The sequence below is a fragment of the Calliopsis andreniformis genome, chromosome 4, assembly GCF_051401765.1.
Source record: "Calliopsis andreniformis isolate RMS-2024a chromosome 4, iyCalAndr_principal, whole genome shotgun sequence".
NCBI lineage: Eukaryota > Metazoa > Arthropoda > Insecta > Hymenoptera > Andrenidae > Calliopsis > Calliopsis andreniformis.
In genome coordinates this window covers 1075390-1099641 of record NC_135065.1, presented here as the reverse complement: position 1 = coordinate 1099641, position 24252 = coordinate 1075390, and the positions used below count along the sequence as shown (strand labels likewise).

The 24252-nt window shown below is 32.3% G+C and overlaps 1 protein-coding gene across 1 annotated transcript in view; it reads right to left on the bottom strand.

Moving 5' to 3' along the window:
- Positions 1–11177, bottom strand: part of LOC143178378 (uncharacterized) — a 142008-nt gene extending 130831 nt beyond the window's left edge. The window contains exon 1 of the mRNA XM_076376995.1: positions 10889–11177. The gene's annotated coding sequence lies outside the window, so the exon portion shown is untranslated. The remainder of the gene's footprint in view (positions 1–10888) is intronic.
- Between the last annotated feature and the right edge of the window lie 13075 nt (positions 11178–24252).

The following is a 24252-nucleotide window of genomic DNA, read 5'->3' as shown; positions in this document are numbered from 1 at the left end:
GAAAACAAGAATATGATTTAGGTCATTTTGCGTTACTGCCACAGATATCGTCCCAGATTGAATTAAGCTGTGTTTGTGTTAGGCAACTTTTAGTCAGTTGATTAAAATTGTTCAACCAAACTAGACGAATAGGCTACGTTCAACTGAACTGGAAACTTCTAGTTTCAACTTGGTTGAAACTGTGTTTACACGAACAATTTCGATTGTTTCCAGTTTGACTGACTCGATTGTCCAACCACAAATTTTCTAATATAAAAATAGCTTTAATTACATTTAATCGAGAATCTTGTAAAAGAAACGACAAAGAGCAAATAAATCTTCGTTACTTGGTTACTTCTTAGCAAGGCTGCAAAATCTTGCAACACATCGTAAAAGTGCAAGATCCAAGTACTTATCCTTTATCCTCTAGAGTTTGGGAAAGGCCGGAAAGAGTTGCTAGTCGGAAATTGTGCAAGTTTTAATTAGCAAAATCGAGGGAGAGGGCGGTGGTAGTGGTGAAAGTCGTGCACGCAGTCGATCTCCTCTCATGCCGAACCACGAAGCAGAACTCAAGCGCATCGAACTATACGTGCATCTTGAAATATTTTCACGGAGTATCGATTTGCGCGAACGAGTGGCGATCAATTACGTAACGGAACCATTTTCTTTTCCCCCTTTCGAACTCTTCGAAACAGCGGCTGAGGTAATAAATTATTCAGTAATCATCAGCATGGAGGAAGGCACAAAAATTATTCGTGCAAGCAAGAATTCCGGAATAATACGTGAGAAGTTTCACTGACTGAAATCGTATCGTCGCGTAATACATCGTTCTCCTATTGTAACTATGCACCTCGTCTCGGTCTATGTGAGTTTGCAATGGTGTATGGTTTTATCCATTTCTCTGCCTCTCCGATTTTTCGATTTATCCCATCTCTGTCCAAGAGAACCAATACCTAATTGGTAGTCATGCAAATTTTACGACATATTCGTCGAACTTCAACTGTATTCTGCCGACATGCCATGTTATGTGCAATTATCTCGTAGTTTCATAATCTCGAACTGTTAACCACACAGCTACTGTTAATTGAGCATAGATCCATCACGCGATGGTGCGTGACCGGTTCCTTGGGAAGATGCCTCATCATGCGTTGACACGTGATCAACAGCGAACGTAGCGTAAAGAGTGCACAAAAGTCAGATTCGCCAAACAACGTAAGAGGGTTAATGCTTATTTTCTGTTTTCGATAATAAAATCAACATTCAACCTTAAAACATTCATTGAATCTGCATAAAATTAGATTTATAATAGTTGTGAAAAAATGTTAAATTATTTAAAATCATTATTACGCCGCAGATTCGGTAAGACGTCTATAATCTATGTGTATGTACACAGGATATCACTACTGAATTATACAAAGTGTCCTACGTAACAAGGTCAAGCTATATCTTTAAAAATGATTGCAAATAGAACAAAAATGTCATTAAGTAAAGTTAAATGGTTCGGAATGGAGTATATTCTTATATTAATTTTATGCAGTCTTATGCATTAGTGCATCTAAGCAACTGATCTGCATTATTTTTTATATTGCACTTTATACTTTTAAGTAAGTAAAGTAACTTGATACATTTTTATGAATTCTAGTTTAGAAATTATTTAATTTCGGCGAAAGTGTTCCAATAGTAGTTAAACAATACTGGCTAGTGTAACTATGGGTAAATTTGTATGAAAAAGGAAAAAGACGACGAGAAAACTGAATTCAAAAGAGTAAAAGAAGAAAAAGCAACGAGAATGAATTAAGTAAACAACAAAAGATATGTACTAATGAATGATTCCATTAAGTCTTTTTATTACTTATAGACGTAAAATTTGTTATGCCAACTTGTTATTGTCTGAATAAATATTTCGCTAAAACGTGTCACTCGCAGTGCAGAAGTCAACGTGATTATTTACAGGTTTCAGGTTTCAGTTCAGCAGTCATTGCGTCGTTACTAAAGCTTGCGATCTCGTTAAGCGTCATATTTGACTTCAATTTTCGGATTCAAACGACATTACAAGATTATGTTCTTATATATATTTGAACGTATTTTAACATCAGCATGACGCAACAGAAAAAATATGCTCTTATGTGCTAAATAATGATCTTGAAAACACTGACAAAAATTACCTTGAAAGAAAAATATATTTTGTAGTACCTATATCGGTCTCTAAATATCATTCAAATTATATATAAAATAGTTTCTATATTAACAGAGTTGGAAGAAGTATTAAGTGGCCTTATTTAAATAAACCACTCTATATATACAGCACTTCAGATAGCACATGATGCATAGTGGATAAAACGGCTGATCTAACTGGACAAAATTCAGGCATTAGAACAAATCATAAGAAGAATCAACAACTATAAATTAAAAAGAAAAGATACGTTGTAAAAGATCGAATCTTTACGAGTACCTTACGTGATTTATCACGTATGAAGACCTTCAGTATTTCATTGCAGAGTATGATAATTTCAAATTATAATACGTCTATAAGAATAACCTGTCCTTAAAATTTCGATACTATTACAAGAGGCATTCAAAGTATTCCAAAGTGAAGAATATTAAACTTACATAATACAGATTTTGGTACAATACATATGTTTAATAGGTTTGTTCAGTTTTACTTAAATTAAAAAATAAATTATTAAACAAATATGTTATATAGTATCTATTACTGTAGAACATACAAAAAGAACTCATTTGTAACAGTTAATGTAACCAGGAAGAATTGCGAGGTCATACAAGTTCGAATCCAAATTGTTGTGTTAAATAAAGGAAAACTTGTCTAGGAAAATATAGTTTTTAAAGTAGGTTCCAAGTATAAATTAAATATTTTTTTTCTTTTTCATTTTAGTATTTATATATTCAAATTTGGTATATATTTTATAAATTAAGCAGTACACTTTTGTTGCAAAAAATGAATATAAAGATATTGCCCGATTAAAAACTTAAATACAGTTAATATCTACTTATTTTTTCATGTACAATCACCCCCTTTCTGCTCGTACCACTATAGTTCGGGACACCCTCTATATTACATAGCTACATACTGCTGAACATTTAGAATCAACTAGCACTCCATGTACCCTCTTCAAATATGGATAAACTATCTCACCGTTAATAAGAACCAGTGGTATAGATAGATACGTACTTCACAGAATAAATCATTGAAAATTTTCAAATATTTATTACTATTATTAATATAGGATAAAATATATGTGTATATGTGTGAATTAGTTGTATTGAATTGTGAATACATACTTTGGTATTTAATATTAACACATAAAACTGAGAATCATTTTTGTTGCTACAACGTGCTGCGGCAAAAAATGCTCGTCTGCAACATGCCTTACAAGCAATATTAATGGTTTGAACAGAGCATTGGATTGCAAATGATCTAGAACGCACACTACGTCAATTTTTTTCACAGTGGACTCTTGCCTTGACTCTAGGAGACAAAAGAGCACCCTGATGTCGAATTTTTTACAATACAAAATTTTGTATAGCTGAGGAAGTAAGCATTCCCAAATGTATGCGTATAAGGGTCTGAAATCAGAAGTAGGCTGTACGAATGAGAAATGAAATATGAATGAAATGTGTGACTGTGTGAGAATCGGTATGACCTGACAAGGCACAAGGGAATTCTACGAAGTGTGCAGAGTTTTTTATTCAATTTTTTCTAGATATAAAGGAGGACAAACAAGGCGTTGTTTTTTATCAGCTTTACTCCAACAAAGTAAGAAGTAGCGACTCTATTTTCGAGAAATTAATTACTGAAAATGTAAAAATATCTATACACGTAGAAACTGAACAAAAAACTCGGTGCACACTTCATAGAGTGCCCTTGTCAATGTGATTATGCTTTAAACAAGAATAGCGTTGATAAATTCTTTATCAAGAATTCAATCAAAGCACAATTGTGAAGTATAGTCATTTTATTTAATCAAATTACTTAATTGTTCGTGAGTCCTTCCCTATTTTCTGTAGGTGTAAGTGAACTGTTCCCAAGGTTTTATGAGTACGTATTGATTCGAGAAATTAATTTTTGTAATTCCTTTAGGTGGATAAGTAGGAAAGAGTCTCGTAAAGAAAACGAAAAGTGTTTAGATAGTTAGTCTAAACATAACAATTAAATAGTTCTCGATCGATATTTAGATAAGGGCCGGATTTTAAAGTCAACGACTTCTAAAATTATTAGTTTCATTCTATAATTACGGAGTACTACACAAGAGAAAGTCAAGTGCAACGAAAACTTGTTTTCTTCGCACCAAAAACATTCTCATTTCAAGCCATCATTATCAGAATACCTTGGATCATTTAGAAACTGATTATCAATTATTTGAGAAATCGAAAGCGGGAAATTCGAAGAGGGAACGAAACTTCCGGTTGGAAATGATCGCTTAATGTATCAAAGTTTGTTCTTACACAGTGGAAGCAAAAAGAAAGTGAAATAATGTAGAAGGAATTTGTCTTCATATTTGATCTATTCTTAATTTGAATTTCACTGATCTACTTATGTAAATGCGATGATCACAGCAACGATTTCTAAATCGTTGATCTATAAAGATCGCCATAATAGATTAGTGTCTCTATTGACATAAAGGTTCAAACACTACCAACAACATGTATGTATTAGCGGATCAAAGTAATTGTTAAAAAGAGAAGCAAGTGACTGAGGGAACCCACCGCTAGATACCACTAAATTATGCATTAATATTGATAATTCAAATTACCATTTTAAATAAGGTAAACCTGATATTTTAGTCGATTCGAAACTGAAAGGATCGTCAAGTTGTAGACCAATTACTAGCAGATTACAAAAAAGGTATTTATCAAATATGTAGAAACCTGGAAACTATCGTAATTGATCCACCTGTGGTTACGCGATATGTACCAATTAACGAATTCTATAATGATTGTAATATGTAAATATTATGTATCATATACTGTCGAGTTATGGAGCATATGATCTTTCTAGTCGACTTGCGTGTGATAAAGACGTACTACTGTAAAGGAGAGTGTACAATGTGGAAAGTAAAATAGTTCAATCGCCTATAGAACTTCATTAATTCCATAAATCTAACCAATAAAATCAAATAAACGAAATGCATACAATCAATCATTATGTGCGCTCTGAACGTCGAGTCAATACAAATGTAACGAGGACTAGATTTTCGAATCAAGGTCAAGATAAGGGTAAATAAGTCTATGCATCATTACAGATTGAGTGTATCGGAATGAAGAGGGGAAAAAAGAACGAATGAGCGTGACCAGAGTGAATGATTCGATAATACGATACAAAGATATGATAGATCGAATTAAGTTACTTTTCATCAACCTTTCGTTGGTATTTCATTACTCGTAAATTATTCTAATACGTAATAATCTAATTATGTAACTTAATGTTTTAGAAGTAGGACAGATATAGTGAAAGCGTGTTTAAAATCTTTATCAATGTGGAATTTCATTCAAATACTTAACTTATGGACTAATATGAAAGCTTATTTAGATCAGTCTATAATTTTTTGTTTTCTTGCCCTGTGGACCATGTGGTATTAAAATATATTGACTTTGAAAGTTTCCAGCTTTAAATAAGCTAACATATGCCGTGAGACAAACCATGGAGAATTGGCTGTTATACGACGCACAACGAGATATATAATCTTCTTTTAATAGAGAGTAATACAATGTAAGTTATAGCCTATGCCAGTGAAAGAATTTTAGGCAATGGAAGAATATGTCAAATTGGTTTGGCAGTTAGCAATTTTACCTCTTTATATTATGCTCTAGATAACTCGGAAATCCTTTATCACGAAATGATCGACTAATCGATCAGTATTTGAGTATTTAAGTATTCGAAGTGAACAAAAGTTTACAACTAAGTGGTACGATTTGTATTTAGTACTAAAAATATTCATAATGCTTAATGTTATGGAAATATTTAAGGTATTTAAATATTAAACGTAAAATAAGCGTAAACAAAATTTTTTTGTTAAGTACAATATACTTGGTACAGAAAGTGTAACTGTTTGTTATACCTTCGAGTATTCAAGTATAAAAATACGAGGGCAAGTGAATAATTATACGAAATAAGGCTGTAATGTTTTACTAACATTGCATTGTATAAATAGCATGCACCAAGAATACACAGCGAGATGTAATTTGAGTTTTGTTGTAGAAAAGTATAACAGTAGCTGAAATCTATCGCGAATAAACGACCTAATACGAAATGGACAATGTTCTGAGTGGCCAATCGGAAAAAAGTTCAAAACTCTATCATCAATGTGGTAGGTGATGTTAACTGTATTTTAAAATTTCAAATTATGTACCTCTTACCGTTCTCGAGATATACGTAAGCATGCATTATTTTTTAGCAAATCCTCGTAGATTCAATTAATATGTAATATATAAGTCAATTATACAACCCATTCTACATTTCCAGGTGTGGTTACAAGTTAGTCAACACCCATCATAATTTATAGATATTTTAGTAGGAGAACTAGGATTACTCGCATGCAAATTCTTTCTTTTACTTCTTGTTAAATTCTTTGCAAATTTCTGCAAAAATTCACTAATTCCGGCACTTCATCCGAACAGTATTCGCGGACTTTTCAATTAAACGGATGACAAGACAAATTTAACGTGCGAGGGAAAGTATTTTCAAATCGTTTAAGCATATAGATATACAGTGAAGCACAAAATGAAATCAATAAAAACGTTTTTTTGAAAACTAGTGATGTATTTATACAACGTGGTAAGATACGAGAAAGACTTATCATAGTAGTATACGAATTTGCATTTATTTCACTTTAATAAATATTTAACAAAGTTATTATACATACTTTACTTATTCTGATAGTAATACAGTTTTCCTTTGACTCAATTTTGCACCGTGTATTGGTGCGTACGTGCTTGCGCTCTTACAAGGTCAAAATAATTTACAATCATCATGTAGAGGTCGTGTAGGTACGTATCAGGAACAGTTTTCAGTAAACTGTGAATGACAGTGCATAAAATTAGTATAAGCGTCGTTATGATAGGTATTTGTAACGAAATGTGTCCAAAATTGGATAATTTCCTTGTTAAAGAAAGGAGTTTCCACTCATGAGGTGCCAAAAAAGTGTTCACTGTACAGAGAGAATGCTTCTGAAGCTGCTAGCGCTAAAATACGTATTTAGTTCAAGAGGTTTACGATACAGGTACACCGAAACGAAAGTCTGAAGCTACATATTGTAAATATGAACTATTTTGTTACACGTATGTCTGATTATGATTATTATTGTCTGATTATTATAAAAAAGAAAATGTGTGTAATATATTATTATTTTATCGAATATAGTAACATTTATTCTTTATGTACAAGTCTACATTTGTTTTTCCAATTTCCCGCAATGTTACAATACTGTACATTTTGTAAAAACAGTAATACGTGTATAAAAAGGCTACTATATGTGAAGTTTCCAGAAGCTGAAGAGATTAAATTTTTATTTTTATGCCATCATTTTATTATTACTATTTTATTTTACTGTCGTAGCACATGACTAGTCAATATTTAAAAAATTAAAGAATTCACCTGCATAGTTATACCTATTGTTACACAATAATAAAACTATATACGGTTAATAAATGTCACTTAACATATTTCTGAAGTCGTTCTGACAAATTTTACTTTCATTATCAAGAATTCAATATCTTAAGAACAATATCAATCATCTGTTAAACAATTCATTACAGTCGATTACTTTAGTTGTTTACTTCAAGCTAAATTTAAAAATACAATATTTGTCGTATCGCTACTTTTTTCTGCTTTGTTTTATGGACTTGGTCAATTTTGCATCTGAGTGGCTCAGGTAATAAAACAAGAAAATAGAAGTTACTCAAATGGGACTTAAATGTGCGCGAAAGAAAAAAGTAAAAAAAAGACATATTTCACGGGTTAGCGTTTTATCACACACGTTACACTGCTTCGGTGATATAAGATTTGCTATCCATTGGTAAAAATTTCAAAAGCGTGAAAGTTTGTGCTCTACTACGTCCTAAAAAAATCAATAACACTCACGCTACGATTTATACAGTATGTCCCACGAAATACTGGACAGTCGATTATTTCGTAACCTATTAAAGATACCAAAAAAGTTTTTATATGAAATTGAATGGCAAGAGGGGGCTGATTTATTGTCCGTAACAATTTTTTTTTATCATTATTGTTTACAGAGATATGAAAGTTAAGTTTGGTTTTTTAAATGGGATTATATATTTTTTGTTTGATTAATAGATAGTACGATTCAAGACGAATTCAGCAAACATTAATGTATACACCTTTTTTCAAATAGTTTTTAAGATATTACGAATAAAAGTTTACTGATTTTCGGTGGAAGATTTAGGCCTGCCGTTCCTAGCACAGTCTCTTCGTATCAGTTTCAAGAGGCACGTTTAACACGTTCGACGCGCGACAGGGTAGATCTATCGAGTTGAGCCCGTTTCCCCGGAGAATTATTGACCCGGCGGTGCTGCCGCGCGCTAGCATACAATCGGACAAACCTTTTTCGACCATTTTTTTACCCCCGCACGCAACGTGTTAACCAGTAGCATCTTAAGTGTGGTCGAGAGTCGAGACTCCCTACTGTGCTTCCTGGTCTCGCTGATTTTCTTCCACCGAAAATCAGTAAACTTTTACGCGTAATATCTTAAAAACTATTTGAAAAAAGGTGTATACATTAAAGTTTGCTGAATTCGTCTTGAAACGTACTATCTATTGATCAAAAAAAATATATATAATCCCATTTAAAAAACCAAACTTAACTTTCATATCTCTGTAAACAATAATGATAAAAAAAAATTGTTACGGCCAATAAATCAGCCCCCTCTTGCCATTCAATTTCATATAAAAACTTTTTTGGTATCTTTAATAGGTTACGAAATAATCGACTGTCCAGTATTTCGTGGGACATACTGTATGTTGAACTTGTCAGAGGAATGTAAGGGAGCGTTAGTCGAATAATAGAAAGATTTCAGGGGATTAGACTCGGAAGGTCACGGTTTGAGCATTTTGAACCGTGTCGTCGAATTGGCATGCTGTACTGCGCAGTTCGATAAACGGAGGCATTGTTGACAGTGTCAGATTATGTATTAATGAATTCGCTTCACCTTAATTTCCTCGTATCGTTGTCGGAAGATTCAGCAAATGGCAAACAGAATTTTCTAATTTGCTGTTTGACTGTTTACTTTTACATTCCCTAAGAATCTATTTAATGAACACTTAGCTCAGACGAATGTGGCCGCATCGATACTCTCTATCTCCTCTTTCACACAGGAGCCATTCGATAAGAGAGAGGGATGGAAATGTGGATGCAGCCAGAATCGTTAAAGTTGACCGTACAATGAATAACAATTCTTAATTGGAATATTTGTTAACAATTTGGCGACTCAGTTGGCCTCGATTCAAGGGAAACGAATGCCGGAAGCGTATTTTATTTTGCAGTCGTTATGCATTCTTGATGATATAATGTTACTTAGAATTCCATTTTTATTTTACAAACAGCACCCCTCTCTTACATATACATTACGAAACGGTTTTTTTTCTTTACATAACAATCGATTCTTGTCACAAACAAAGAATTTACGTGTGCATCGATACGAGCGATAAAGCTTAATAAGAAAACCCTTAAGTTGTTCCCCTATTCGTAATGTTATCATTTTAAAGTACACTCATATTTGTAATCGAAAAGTATCGAAAATTACTGCAAAGTACTGCAAAGTATTGAAAGGTGCTAAAATTTCGTAATCACGTATTTGTTGATATATTGACATTAAATGCGATGGATAACGAATAAGAATCAGTATCGTGGAAATGAACTGAAATTCCAAGCAGTTCCATGAAATCTAGAAGTCAATGTCATGTGTCGTAACAAGGAGCCTTTTCGTTCACAGTTCTCCGCCAATTACGAATTCCGTTTCAAACGTCATGCTCGAACAACCGACCATCACTGCTTTCTATTTAATCAGTCGTTCCTCCAGCAAAATCTACTAACACTAGCTGAGTAAGTTATTCCTATGATAAAGCTTCTAAATTTACTTCTCTTCTCCAATTTGCAGAAGTCAAGAACAGAAAGCTTTCACCTGTATACTACATACAATTTCCCCAATTTACCACTTAAAATACGTGCTATCAGGAAAATGATAATCTAGGCTCTAGGGCTTAGAGACATTTAAATTACACTGTTTTTAAAATGTTAATACATTCAATCTAATGAATCGAATTTCACAAGATTTAATTAAATTAAATGTAATCTTGAGCTTCCTTTACTTATATTTTATCATTGATAAAATATTGTGTCCTTGATAAACCCAATTACACAATGTTATGGTACTCTTACGACGGAATTATAATAGTTTGATCTTGACTTCCTTTGAAAAATTAAGACAGTGATTGGATACGTGCTACGTTCAGCAGACGTGGTACAAGATAGCGGTTTTATCAACTTCAGTTCCAAATAAATACAACTTCAATCAGCTTCGATACCTAATCGATTAGAACGGATGGTCAGATACGAAACAGAATCTAAGTTGAGTTCCAGTAGAACTTTAAATTCAATATAATCCATATAATAAATAATTACTCAAACAAAAAAAGATCTACTAGATTTGGAATAACTTCTGCTTCGAAACTTCAAAAATTTAATTATAACTTTACATCACCAAAACCATACAAATTTGATTTATATTTTCATTCCTAATCTCCATAGAGTGAAATACCTTAACCTTTATTACATACTTCGATAAGGCAATCATGTTTACATGCATGAAAATTCCAGAAATATAACGCAACGTAACGCGATTGTCTCCAAATAAATACGACGAATGGACTCACCTTACGATTACATCGACTCCGTTGTCATTCCGATTACTGTTCAACGTGACTTTTTGCGTGGTGCCCTTCAAACAACCTCTCGTGTTGTCTCCAAGCTCACGAACTCCTAATTACTCTTTCTTTCACAAACACTTTTTGCCCGTGACAAATTTCGACTTCTTAACGGTTCTTGATATCGAAGCAACACTCCTGCCTCACAATCACGATACTACTGTTCGAATGTGTTCGACCACCGAGTGAAACGTTTTCGAGAATTAAACAGGAAAGTAAACAAAATACATTTATTGAAGGGAACGAAACGACACGACCGAGAGCACACGTGCCGATGGATTAACCCGCAACGAACAACACTCACGTAGCGGCAGACTACAACTAACCAACAGGTAACGGCTTTCGCGCTCGCGGCTTCGGCAATTTTCGCGCTCGCCTCTCGTTAATTTTCGTCGACCGCTCGGTCGCGCTCGTTATCGCTCGGCCGTTTCCGTTCCAGCTCCGAGATTGGCGGTAGAAATGGAGATTTTTTTGGCGATCCACCGATCCAAATTGCTGGGAGTATTCGAAGCCCTTGAAACTTCACGTAAACAGAAATTTTTGTTGTTTATTCTGAGAGCAGCCACTTTAAACGACACAGAAGCGTGTAATTAAACGTCAACAATTTTATACCTTCTCAAAGTGAAAGAAGTTTATGTAAATTTTAATCTAGGACCCATATTTCTCTGGTTTTCTATAAAAGAAGTATTATTACTTATTGAATATTTATAAGAATTACAAAAGTTTTCAATATTTTTAGTTTATTAAATATTCTGCTCGGATGAGATGTTTAAAAGAATTTTAATTTTTGCGCTTTTTAGCCTTGACATTTGAGAAGTGTTTAATTAATGAGTTTGAAAAGTATTAATAAAATTAGTATCTTACTAATGTTTATTCTATGATATTTAATTAAAATTAAATCCATTTTTGCTACTATTGCAATTCTATTATACATTCTTCGCCATTACAATTAGAGCTACATTATCGACTACTATACCGAGTCTACTCCAAAGATAAAACATTTTCACATTTCATACAGGAAAATAGCGGAAAAGAAGAATTAAATATTCGCGTTTGTGCAAGATAAAATGCTTTCTTTCCGTGAACGTGGGGAAAGCTACAGAAAAATTGGGACAAGGTTAAATTATGAACACTATTAAAAATTATGAACAATAGAAAACTGTAAAAAGCGGGCTACGACCAAGTTGACCAAAAAATGTGCTTAAAATTAGGGAGCAACTAAATATTATCAAAGAAGCTTTGAAACGTTCGTTTGTAAATGCTAGAACTTTGGCCTAAGGAAAGAAAATTCGTTCACAAATCATCCAAAATGTTTTGCATTCTGCAGGAATATTGGTATCATATGGCAGATTTATAAGGTAAAAGCCCGTATAGAATAAATCAATAACAACTTGAAAAATGTTATATTTTCAGATGAGAATAAGTCTAACTCATTTATGGCTAATAAGGGAACATCTCAAATTGTTAATATCAGATTTTAATGAAATTTTGTGGGTTTGTAGAGTACTACCTGAAAATTTTCATCACGTATTCTTACACTGATCGACATGCTAAAAGGTTAAAAATCATCCTTAATTGGGAATGAAAAATCTGTTTGGTTTATTATCTTGTGAACTATTACGTTTTGAACAGTGATGTAAATTTAAACGACGAATCGAATACATCTACGTACGTAAACATTTGTAAACACATCTATTTACTTAAAAAAAATATTAAAAACCAACATATTTTTTGTTTTTTTCCAAATGAATGTTAATCGATTTTTTCAGAAATTTTTATGTGAATACCAGAAATCGAAACGTAAAATACGGATCAAATAGAATTTTGAATTTATATACAAGGGTGGTCAATGACTTTGACCACCTTAAATATCTTCGTTATTTTTAGAGATATGAAAAACCTTTGTTTAGAAAAATTATATGATGTAGAGAAACCCATAACGTGCAAGTAATAACTGTCTTTTTTAGTGGATTATCTGCGGAAATTTCAAGATTACTTTCATTTTTCTAGATAAAATGTTATAGATATATTTTTTCTAATCCGAGTAAAAGAACGAGTGTTTAAAAAGTTTAGATTTCAGGCGATTTCAACACGCATTCATAAGAGGTCATTCGATAACAGGTAACAGAGATTAGAAAAATACTGATACCGATTAGAAAAATGTAATATTCCACTTAAAAAAAAATGAAAATGACCTTAAAATCTCTGAAAACAGTCCACTGAAAAAAAGTTATTGCTTGCACGTTAGGGACTCTTTTATGTCACGTAATATTTGAGGCATTGAAAACAAGAACAGACTAACCCTATTACTCCAAAAAATCGAAAGAAATAGGCAATCTAAAATATAGGGTTTCTTTATAATAAATTAATACTACTAACTCAATTTCGGAAAAATCATGACGACTCAGTCATTTTGGTACTCAATACTTGATTTCTAAATAAAGTTTTCTCATATTTCTATGAATAACGAAGATAGTTACGGTATTGTAAAGAAAATTGAGCTTCATAATTAGTAGTTGCGAGAGAAATACATTATGCATATTTATATGTTGTTATCATCGTAATTAATCATTCATTAACAGTATAAAAAGTAATAACACCGTTAATAAACACGTGCAGCGATACCCATTGTACACAGTGTTTTTTAAATATACTACCATTAAAATAATTTTACTTTTAATTTTAAAAATAATTTCAATGTTTATATATTTATTTCAATTGAGAAGTCGGTTATATAACGGCGCTCTTCTGAAATAGAGAGACACCCTTATCACAACTAGAAGAAGTAGGATATCAACTTCAAGGTTAAATAGAATATTCAATCATAGTATCATTGTAAATTACAATTAACACTATGCTGTAACTACAGTAAGCAAGAAAACACACCTAGTGGAACTTGTGCATGTTTTTTTTGGTGATTCCAATCCGACTGATCGTTGAAATTTATAGGTTTCCGGTTGATAACGCGCATCCAATGCACCAGGACATATTTACGGGCATAATTTGTCAGCTTTCGTGAAACTCATATGATACTAGATATTTTGCTAAGAGGGGCTGGAAAGAAGAGGGGATAAAAAACCGGAATCGAACGAAATTAAATTCACACGACGAGTTTTCTCTGTTTCTAAGGTATATGGCGCCCTCTTTTAACAATGAAATTGTTTGCTTTTAGCTTATACCATTTCTTTATATATTTATATGTAAGATCTATTTATATAAAACTATAAGGTAAAATACAAATGTGCAAGAATTTGTAATTAGGAACTGTTGGCATAAACTAAAACACATGTATCGCGTTACAGAATCTGACACAGTTTTTGATATGCAGGACGACATTCAGCATGTACGAAGAAATTTAAATAACAGAAAAAGTGTAATTGCAAGGGAAACGGTCGTATTTCTGGACGCAATGTCTTTCTTTTGAATAAAGTCATTTAACAATTTAAATTACTGCAAGTAATATTAAATGTGCATCATGTTGGTTCATTCTTTTAGTTTCATTGCCTAGAGCACGAGAAACTTTATATGATTAAAAGAGATTTTCTGAAGAATCAGTGATGCGAATATCGTCAACTTGAATGTATATATGAAGTCCTCTTCGCACATGAAAGACTTCGAACAGGTGGCGATCTAACGGTTTGTTGGCATGGAATTTCTCTTAACGATGTTATTCGATCTACATGCAAAAATGTATAGCGGATTAAAAAATGAAGAAAGTCGTCAACTTTGATATAAAAAATGTACTTTTTCTTTGGAGCCAACTTAGTGCAACTGGAACAAAGATATTTTACTGTTTAAGATTAATCAGTCAATAGGCCCTACTGCTATATCATTTAGCCCCTCCGACAATGCTAATAAAGCGCTACTCTTTGTCGTGTGAGTCTATCACTCTTTTTTTGTAATTTATATTCGCACCTAAGTAGAGATATTCTTTTATTCCAATGTAAATCTTGACTAAATAATGATACAAACGAATATGACTGAAAATCAAATCTATCATTATCGCCATCTTTATATGTGTATGTATAATTTTTTAATATAATTACAAATACTAATTTTACAAGTACTACATATTAAAAATAACCACGTAAGAAAGGAATACGCGATTCAGTACTAATATATCTGAAATATTTGTTAATTTATTGTATTGTTATGTTTATTATTCTCCTTTAAAGTGCTGAATAATATTGGATAATCAATCTTTTTAAGCAAAGATACGGTTCATAAATTACATTCAAGATCCAAGGAAAGAAATTCACTCGTTAGGCGTCATTTACTTACATTTTGCAAAAACTTGTTACATTTTCAAGTAAATCCTTTGAAATCGCCCTAGAGAATGTTTCAACCAAAAAGAGAGCAACGAGAGATTAATTACAGAGCGAGATGTTGGTCAGTTTCACAGAACATACATATTCCAAGAACATAATTATTGGTCGTCACTTGTCAGTCATTGTCTTCATTATCTTCTGAAGTCGTTGGAGTGTACTAATATTCAAGCATCCAGTTCTGTTACGTTGGTATTTCGTCTTTCCATGTAACATAACTCGGTTGCACAGGGAAGAAGAAGGATTTGACCATACCAATTCCAATCTTAATAATAAATGCGAATTAAAATTAAAATTGTCATTGGTACGAATTGTTTGTAAAATATGTTTGTTATCTATGTATGCTTCTTACATGCAAATACATTTAGCTTTCTACTATCAATTAATTTTTATAATAATAAACTGTTTCCTGTTGTAACCATTCCTTTCTTTGACCATAGGTTATATAAAGTATGAACTGCTAGTGCAAACTTCACGTTGTCTGTCAAGATCTCAGCGACACGACGTGTCACCAATTTTCAGTAGTGAGATTCATTTAGCATGTATCGAATCCACAGAGTTCTATATAATGCACCAAACTGCTAGCTTCTGTCTGTGAGGCGTCCTAATTTTTATGTACGAATTTTATATACATGATTGATTTAATTATAGAAATCTTCGTTTTTTCCAAGCAGAGTTGGTGCCCGTGGATCACTGAACTGCTCTACTCAAAATGACGCGATCTTAACGAGTATTGTGGTTCTTTATAATTAAAAATAACAAAATAACTTTTAAACGTTGGCTCTTGTATTAACTCAATTAACAAAGACTTGAACAAAATTGCAAAGTTTAATTGTACGTGTTAATACGACAGTCATTAGCGATCGAGTGCGCAATTTTTTATGTGTTATGCGTTTTTATAGTAATTGGTACATTTTGTTTCACTTTGAACGGATGATAAGTATTTTGAGGGAGAATTTTCTTGGAAATCAAGATTTATAACGAGTAGATTATATATATGCACGATCGACATTTAACATATGACAATACATATTACTATAACATCTATTTACATGTGTCAACTACTTTTATTTACTAATGAGGAGTCTTTACAAGTACAATAAACGCCCTTTAAAATGAATTAGAGAATTTGAAGTAATTGTATTCCCAGAATTAGCTGCTCATGATAAGCAACTCTATAGCAATAACACTACTACCTCACTTGGGGTGGAAGACATTATTACCACCTAGATTACGCAAGAACCAGCGAGAATGTAACCGTATGTATCTAAAATCTAAATAATAAATTCATATAGGATTATATAGGATACTGGTAAAAACTATTCCAAAATGTATTTTTTCATGAATCTATAAAGGATTGTGACTAACTTGAAAACCACAAGTATTCATTTTTTAATACATTATTATTATCATTATTTTATTATTTATTCATATCTTTATTTTATATTCTTTCATTTGATTATTATCTACTATGAAGTAATTCTTCAATGTCAGTTAATATATAAAATATATTCCAATTTCGCACCACTGAAGTTTCTGAAGTCGGTCATTGAAAATTCCAAAGGTGTTAACCACGGAAATTATTATTTTCATTAAAAATTCACATTAAATTGCTACTCCACTCTGTACGTGTATTTTTGGTCTATGTATCGTGTTATTTCCAGATAATATCTTAGGTTTTTTAAATAATGAATAAACAATAAATTTGCAAACTTGTAACAATATTCGAATATCTGAATATTTGTTAGATCCACAAGAGTGCTTTAAAATAATCTATGTAAAAATTTAGATAAACGTGAAATATACATATGATATATGTATAACAAAATGACGAAAATCACATATCATTGTCTTTATTTTGTTACAAAAAAAATCCTAAAAATCATCTTTTTGCAGCTCTCTAGACCGGACACTCCCTTTAAACGACTTATATTTAGGTAACATTTCTTTTTTAGACGTACGTCTTATCAATAAGAACGTACTGAAAAAGTTTACCTGATCAAACCTGGAACACCTTGTACATGTTATTGTTGAAAAATTCATTAGTCATTGTTATTACTTAACAAACTATCTTGCATAAAATTAATTTCGCGTATGAGGAGTTATATGACCAAATTCTCAATTATTTCATCTACGCGTATACTGTAGTCATTTCATATTCGTTATGTTTGAAATAGCTACTTTCTTCTTTTATGAAAAAAGAATACTATAAACATACAAGTAAATACATTTTTTATTGAAACAATTGCATAATGATCGTTTTCGTTAATAACGAAGAATAACATCGCCAACGTCACGGTCGTGTTTAATCGTAAAAAGCAGCTTTGAGTCTCATGTTTTATATTCAGTTCCCTGATGGCGATTATACTTATATATGTTCTACTACAAAACATTTGTTGCATTTTAACGAAGAGAAAGTCTTTTGTCAGATGTCAGTTCATTAATTAGACGCTTTTTATTAATGATTCTCAATGTATTTCAAAACGAAATAAACTGTAATCGATTACAATATAATTGAAGTTCACGCATCTACTGAATTAAAATCACTAAGATAGCAACAAGTTCGCATAAGAGAAATTACCTCATCTATGAATCACATTTGAAACATGTATATTTGATGTAACGTTTCTCTAAAGATGAGCAAAAATCATTAAAATTAAACTTACAAATGGAATGCTAATGGAATGTAAAAGAGATACATAACCTACAAAAATAACGCTATTTTTTGATCTTATATATCTCTGCATATATTGAGAGCAGTATAAGTCGCGATTAATTGTGTTTAACAAGGTACAAATTTTGACTCACCGTAATTTACGAAGAAAATGACGTAACTTGAAGGTCATTTTCTGCTAGTTTTCTACGTACCCTCGTGTTATACCACTGAAACTCACAGCACATTTGATGCGAACGCGTTTTAAAACACACTAAGGGTGCGTGTAGGGTCACGCATGGTGCGCCGCAACCGTTGGTAACGGTCACGTGCCAAAACATCGCACCAGCTGCCAAACTGCTCTTCTGTACATCGTACGACTCACTCTATCATTTGTGCTTTCTTCTGTTCCTGACACATACAATCTTTATCGAACCAGAGAAAGGACAAGAACTAGGCTCTCAAATTTCGCGCGTAAAAGAAAAGCTACAGCGGTGATTATAGTAAGTACGTGGCTTGCGTCTCATATTTTTTATGTATGCAGATTATGCAGAAATGAGGAAACCATGTTTGCATACATGAAATAATAATTATACAGTTTGTTTTTAATAGTAACTGTAACAGACGTTCGACATCTCAAAAAGAAACAAGGAACAATTATATTCAACGAACTTAATTTATTATATTGTAATACTTTAATAATACTAAATATAATTTTACACTTTATACTTTAATAATAGTATTCGCTTCAGCTGCTAAAGTATGATTGCCCAGAGGATCATAAAAATCGTTGTAAGAAAAGTCCTCCAGATTGGAGGGACGACTCTTAACAGTTTTCGAGAATGAATAGAAAGTAGAGTAACATTACAGATGTTAATCATTGACATAATTACAAAACAGAAAGCTGGAAAGAATATTCCTAGTGTATAGTTTCTACTAATACACTGGTGCACAAAATTAACGGTTCACTAAAATTGTGCGAAAAATTTGGTCATTTTGAAGTGGCTGTATCTCCGTGAAAAATAGGTATAAAAAATATTGAAAGCAGCCATTTTTTAGCTTGAAGTTTCTAGTTCTGAAATCATGTACCCAGTGAAATTTTTGTGCAGTATAATGCCATTTTTTCAAGATAGAGCGCAACAAGAAAATTGTTCAAAATTTTTGTCAACTTTGAAGTGATGCATAGGATGAAAGAAATTTTTCTTCGCGAATTCATTTGCTTTTAAATGCTTTTAAGGCGGCAACTTTTCCCTTTAATTTCCCTTTTTTAGATTTGTTCTACTATTTTTTGTTACCACGTTATTTACTGTTGTATGAAAAATGACACTTTTAACGTTGAGCACCTATAATTTATGACTGAGTAATCGTAGAAAAATTGCAAAGAGTGTTTTGGAAAGTTGAAAAGTTTCCCTTTAAGGGCATTTCCTCGGAAATTTAGTGAGAATTTTTTTTCATCGTATACAAGTCATTTCAAAATGATCTAGAAAATGAGGTAATTACCAGTTTTCACAAAACATGAAACCACTTTTAGAAAAATCATGGAAACATTCAAGTGTCCACATTTTTTTTTTACTTTAAAGTATCCATAACACCTGTGCCAAAGGCCGAACCGATCAGATTTTTTTTACTTTGTGCCTTTGTTAGTTGAATACGCGATACGATCTGAAGAACGGCTAGATCACTTTTCTTTACGTACGATGCTTCTCTAAACTCTTCCTTTGGTTCTCGCAGCGCGTGAGCGGCAATCTCATCTTTTTTTCTTGGTTCTACTTTATTTTAACCAAAACAAAAAAAAAAAAAACAAAAAAAAATTTACGGAATTTAGGAACAACATTTCCATCCAACTTTTTCACACTGACAAAATTTACGCTACACCACCAACAGTATAATTACCCAAAGCATAAAACGAAGAGGTTGCATGATTGGATTTGCGCTTTATTGTTTGTCCAAACACATTTTATCTTGAAAAAATGGCATTATACTGCACACAAACTTAACTGGGTACATGATTTCAAAACTAGAAACTTCAAGCTAAAAAATGGTTGGTTTCAATATTTTTTATACCTATTTTTCACGGAGATACAGCCACTTGAGAATGACCAAATTTTTCGCAAAATTTTAGTGGACCGTTAATTTTGTGCACCGATGTAGTTTTTGAATCATCAAAAATTTAAATGGTACATTGGATTTAATAGGATGCTAGAGAGTGCTCGCTTCTGCAGTGGACTTCGCGCCTGTAATTGTAAGTTTTTAACCCTTGGATGGCGAACGCTGTGTCAAAAATGACCCTGAGTCCGCTGACTCTACACATAAATGTAAAACAGTCTGCTGTCCGACAGTTAAAATACAAAATGCGTTTATGTTGCAACTCTAAAAAAATTGTTTTGGTTCTTTCCACAATGAATTTTTTTTACTTCAATAATTATATAAGACAGTTGTCTCAGCAATTTCGATGACCTTGAAATATGTTATCAAGGATACTATTTTGAGTAACTTTTCCCGATACATATATTGTTATATTTTATGGGTAAGGATGGTACTGGGAGCAGCTCGATTACACGGTTTCCAGCAAAATCACTTTATTGCATGCGTAGCATGGTGTTTCGCGATATCGACCAACCTGACGCGAAATTACTAAGAAACAGTAATCATATCTATAGCCGATTTAAATAAACATTCAAACCTTCTCGGCGACATTGGCTCTGAATATTAACATGACTTTCTCCTCCATGTCGTAAGCTAACCTCATGTGGTGCACGAATCAAAAAGATCAGAGTCGAACCCCATCAGGGGTTCCAAGCCATCTAACGTAACCATACCCTAGGTATCACCGGTCACCATGACCACATATCTCAAAGATATGACCCATCGTAGGGTTTTCTGAGCCAAACATGGCTCGTGCCTGGGGTATTTCCGGCTCGCTCTGATCAAATACTCAAAAAGCACGCTCAAACATGAGAATTGAAGTCGTCAACGTTGACGACTCATGCGTGCACCACAGCTGCTGGGTTTTCGGCTAGCCTACATGGGAAATGTCCAGCGAGCTGATTTGCTGAACAATTCAGTATATTTCCATTAGATAAACCCCTTAACGTTTACTAATTGGTCACTTAGGTCAAGGCCTACCTCGCTGGAATATGCTCTGCGGCTCTTGCTGACGGTTTGATATGGAAGGAGAAAGGCGAAGTTATTAAAAAAGGATACTTCAGGGTATTCGTTCAATTATTATTCGGTTATCTTTTCGGAATCGACATCGTTGAAGTCGCGAGACGTCCTCAGCTTCAGTTTCAGTAAATTCTGTATAATAAGCCTTTGGAGCCTTACAAACAAAACTACAAATCCAATTGTACAACCAGTGAATTGAAATTATATACATTTGCAACTAATAATCGTGTTGGAACAATTTAACATCCTTCTAACCCTAACCGGGAAGAAGGAATTTACGCAACTTCACGGTGGTGGTAACTCGCGTTACAATTTAAAATAACGTGAAGTTTACCGTGAAATTGTGCTAAAAAACACATGGTCCGGCAATAATACGCATATTGTTTGTAAAAAACATAAGAACCTCAAGCACACGGAAAAACTAAAACAAGATGGGTGAACCCCCAGGTTCGGCAGCGCCGCCGAGTGTACAGAAAACTAAACTTACATATTTTTTATTGCTACTCTAACATATATGTATACGTTACCGGTGCTCATACACATGTCACATTGAAATGTGCCTATACTTCTCTACGTACACGTCCGTGGCAGTGTACACGCAACACTGTTTATGGCTTATCTATTATTTCTATAAACACACGTGAATGCTCTGCCTATTCTTTGAAGAAAACGTAAAATTTCAATTCTGCTTATACGTGAAGCCTTATTTAAATGCTTACTGAAATATTAGTAAATATTGCGTTCGGAGAAGTTTAAAACTTTAACATGGTGGCGGAGGTGGGACCAAACCCGGACAAAATCTGATCCGTTTTGCTTTCCCAACTAGAAGAATACTGACGGACCGTTAATCCATGAAACGTATGAAAATATCATGGAAAGTATGAAATAAACTGTTAATAAATAAACTAAATAAACTGTATTTTAGTATTTTCTTAAGTGGAAAAGAAAGACGAATCAGAGCGAGTCTGAACTAGACCCTTTAACAGGGTGGGGGGGCTGGGGGTGGACCAGAGCCCTTATTGAAGTTTTTAACTTCCTTAAAGAGAATATTTACTAATATTTTGATAATTATTTAAATATAGGGGTTCACATATAGGCAGAGTTTAAATTTGATGTTTTTTTCAAGAAATAAGCAAAAGTACATCATTTTTTTTCAGCACCCCTAACTGATTCCTTGTCTTCCTAATTTGAACATAACTAGAAAACAAAACAAGCTTGTATTAAATCTAACCTAAACTTATCTTAAATATTTAAAAGACAATATGTAACATTAAAAATATTTTTCAGTATGTATTATATTAAAAACTAAAGTCAAGCGGCAGGTAGATACATGTATACACAGAGAAAAGTTGTTCAGAATGATGGCTTTGATAACATATTTTAAGGTTAATAAAATCGGTGGGGCTGCTCCTTTTTTTATATAATTACCTTTATTTCTTATACAATAAAACTTAAAATGAAAAATAAGAAACCGAAATGAATGAAAAAGATTTTTAATGCTTTAATGTGTCGATGAATAATCTTAATTAATTAAAAGATATAAAATAATGAAAGTGTATTCATATTGTCAAAGTTTCAAATTGACCAACTATCTGACAACCTGTGAGAGGCAAGGTATTTTTTAAAATACGTAATAAAATATATTAAATGCATTTTTAACATATTGCAACACAAATATTGCTTAAAATTTGGTTGATTAAATATACTTGTAGCTCATTTTCATTCTACACCCTTTTTTATATGTGTTCATTCTTGGGTTGCACATGATTTTGAAAAAAAGGAAATGTTTCTCATCCAATTATTATTTTCATCTAGTTTTTTGTTATTTATCAAGAAACAAGATTGATTTTGTGGTACTTTTTCTTCTTGGACTTTTATGTACTTGGTATAATTTATTTATTTTTTTGAAGTTTTTTAATTTGTATGTATGTATATACATACATATATGAGCCATTATTTTTGAAAGTGGTATAAGTCCATTTTTTCATATATAGAGATATTTAAGGGTTTGCGTTTGAATTAATTTAAAAATATTGGCAAACGTTAATCAACTCAGGTGTTGAGTTGAGTGTATAGTGTTAAAAACCTGAGTTTTGTATAGTGTTAGAAACCTGAGTTTTTAACACTATAAACCTGTTAAATTTTATTATGCAATAATAACTATTAAAACTGTTAAAAAAAATAAACGATTTTTTAGCTCCAAATGTACTTATACCAGTTTCAATAATAACATATTATAAGAAATAAAAACAAGAGGAAATTGAAGTCTATATTTTTATAGACATTGGCTTTACTGAAATGGATTTTTTAATGTAAAGAATAATAATTAAAATGAAGACACGTAAATAGACGAATAATCAAGTTTATTAAGAATTAATAAGAATGAATTTTGTTTCTCAAAATCCCCCATTTCTAAAAAAAAAAAGTAAAAAGGGATATCCGATCTTCTTCTGTAACGCGATTTTTACACACTTTCACACATTTTCAATCCTTATTTTCGAATTTCTTTGCAGGTATAATATTTCCAGTTTTTGTATAATATTTTTCGCCTCTATTTCTTTTGACTTTCCTAATCTTCTGATTATTATTTTCATAATGTGATCGAAAATTAGTAACGTCGTCTTCGTCAGTGGTTGAATCTGTTAATTCCAAAATTCTAATCTTCTTCTTAGTTTGGAGGAATCTTGAATTAATATTGCTCAAACTGCTTGCATCATCTGAATCACAATTTCGTCTTCTTTTTTTAATATTCATGAGTCTTACTAATATACAATAAAAAATACTCCAATAGTCCCGTAAAACTAATAAAATATTATTTATCTAAAACTTTGATTTTCTGCATTGATAACAATTATATTTAAATAATGCTCACGTTGCAATCGATTTGTATAAGAAACGCAAACCAAACGGTAGGACTTGCGAAAGAATACTAAACAAAATCAGTGAGATTACTTCTCACCACATCGTCATGGCAATAATACCGTTACTTGTTTACGATGTTGTCTTTAAGGCACTAGCTAATATCTGCTAAAGGGCAGTGCATACTGAAGTCGTAACAATCAATAATAATTGCAATTAGAAAGTTGTTTTAACTATGATTATTAAAAATGGACTTATTTTACTTTCAAAAAAAATATTTTTGCGATAACATTTTATATCTAAAATTCTTT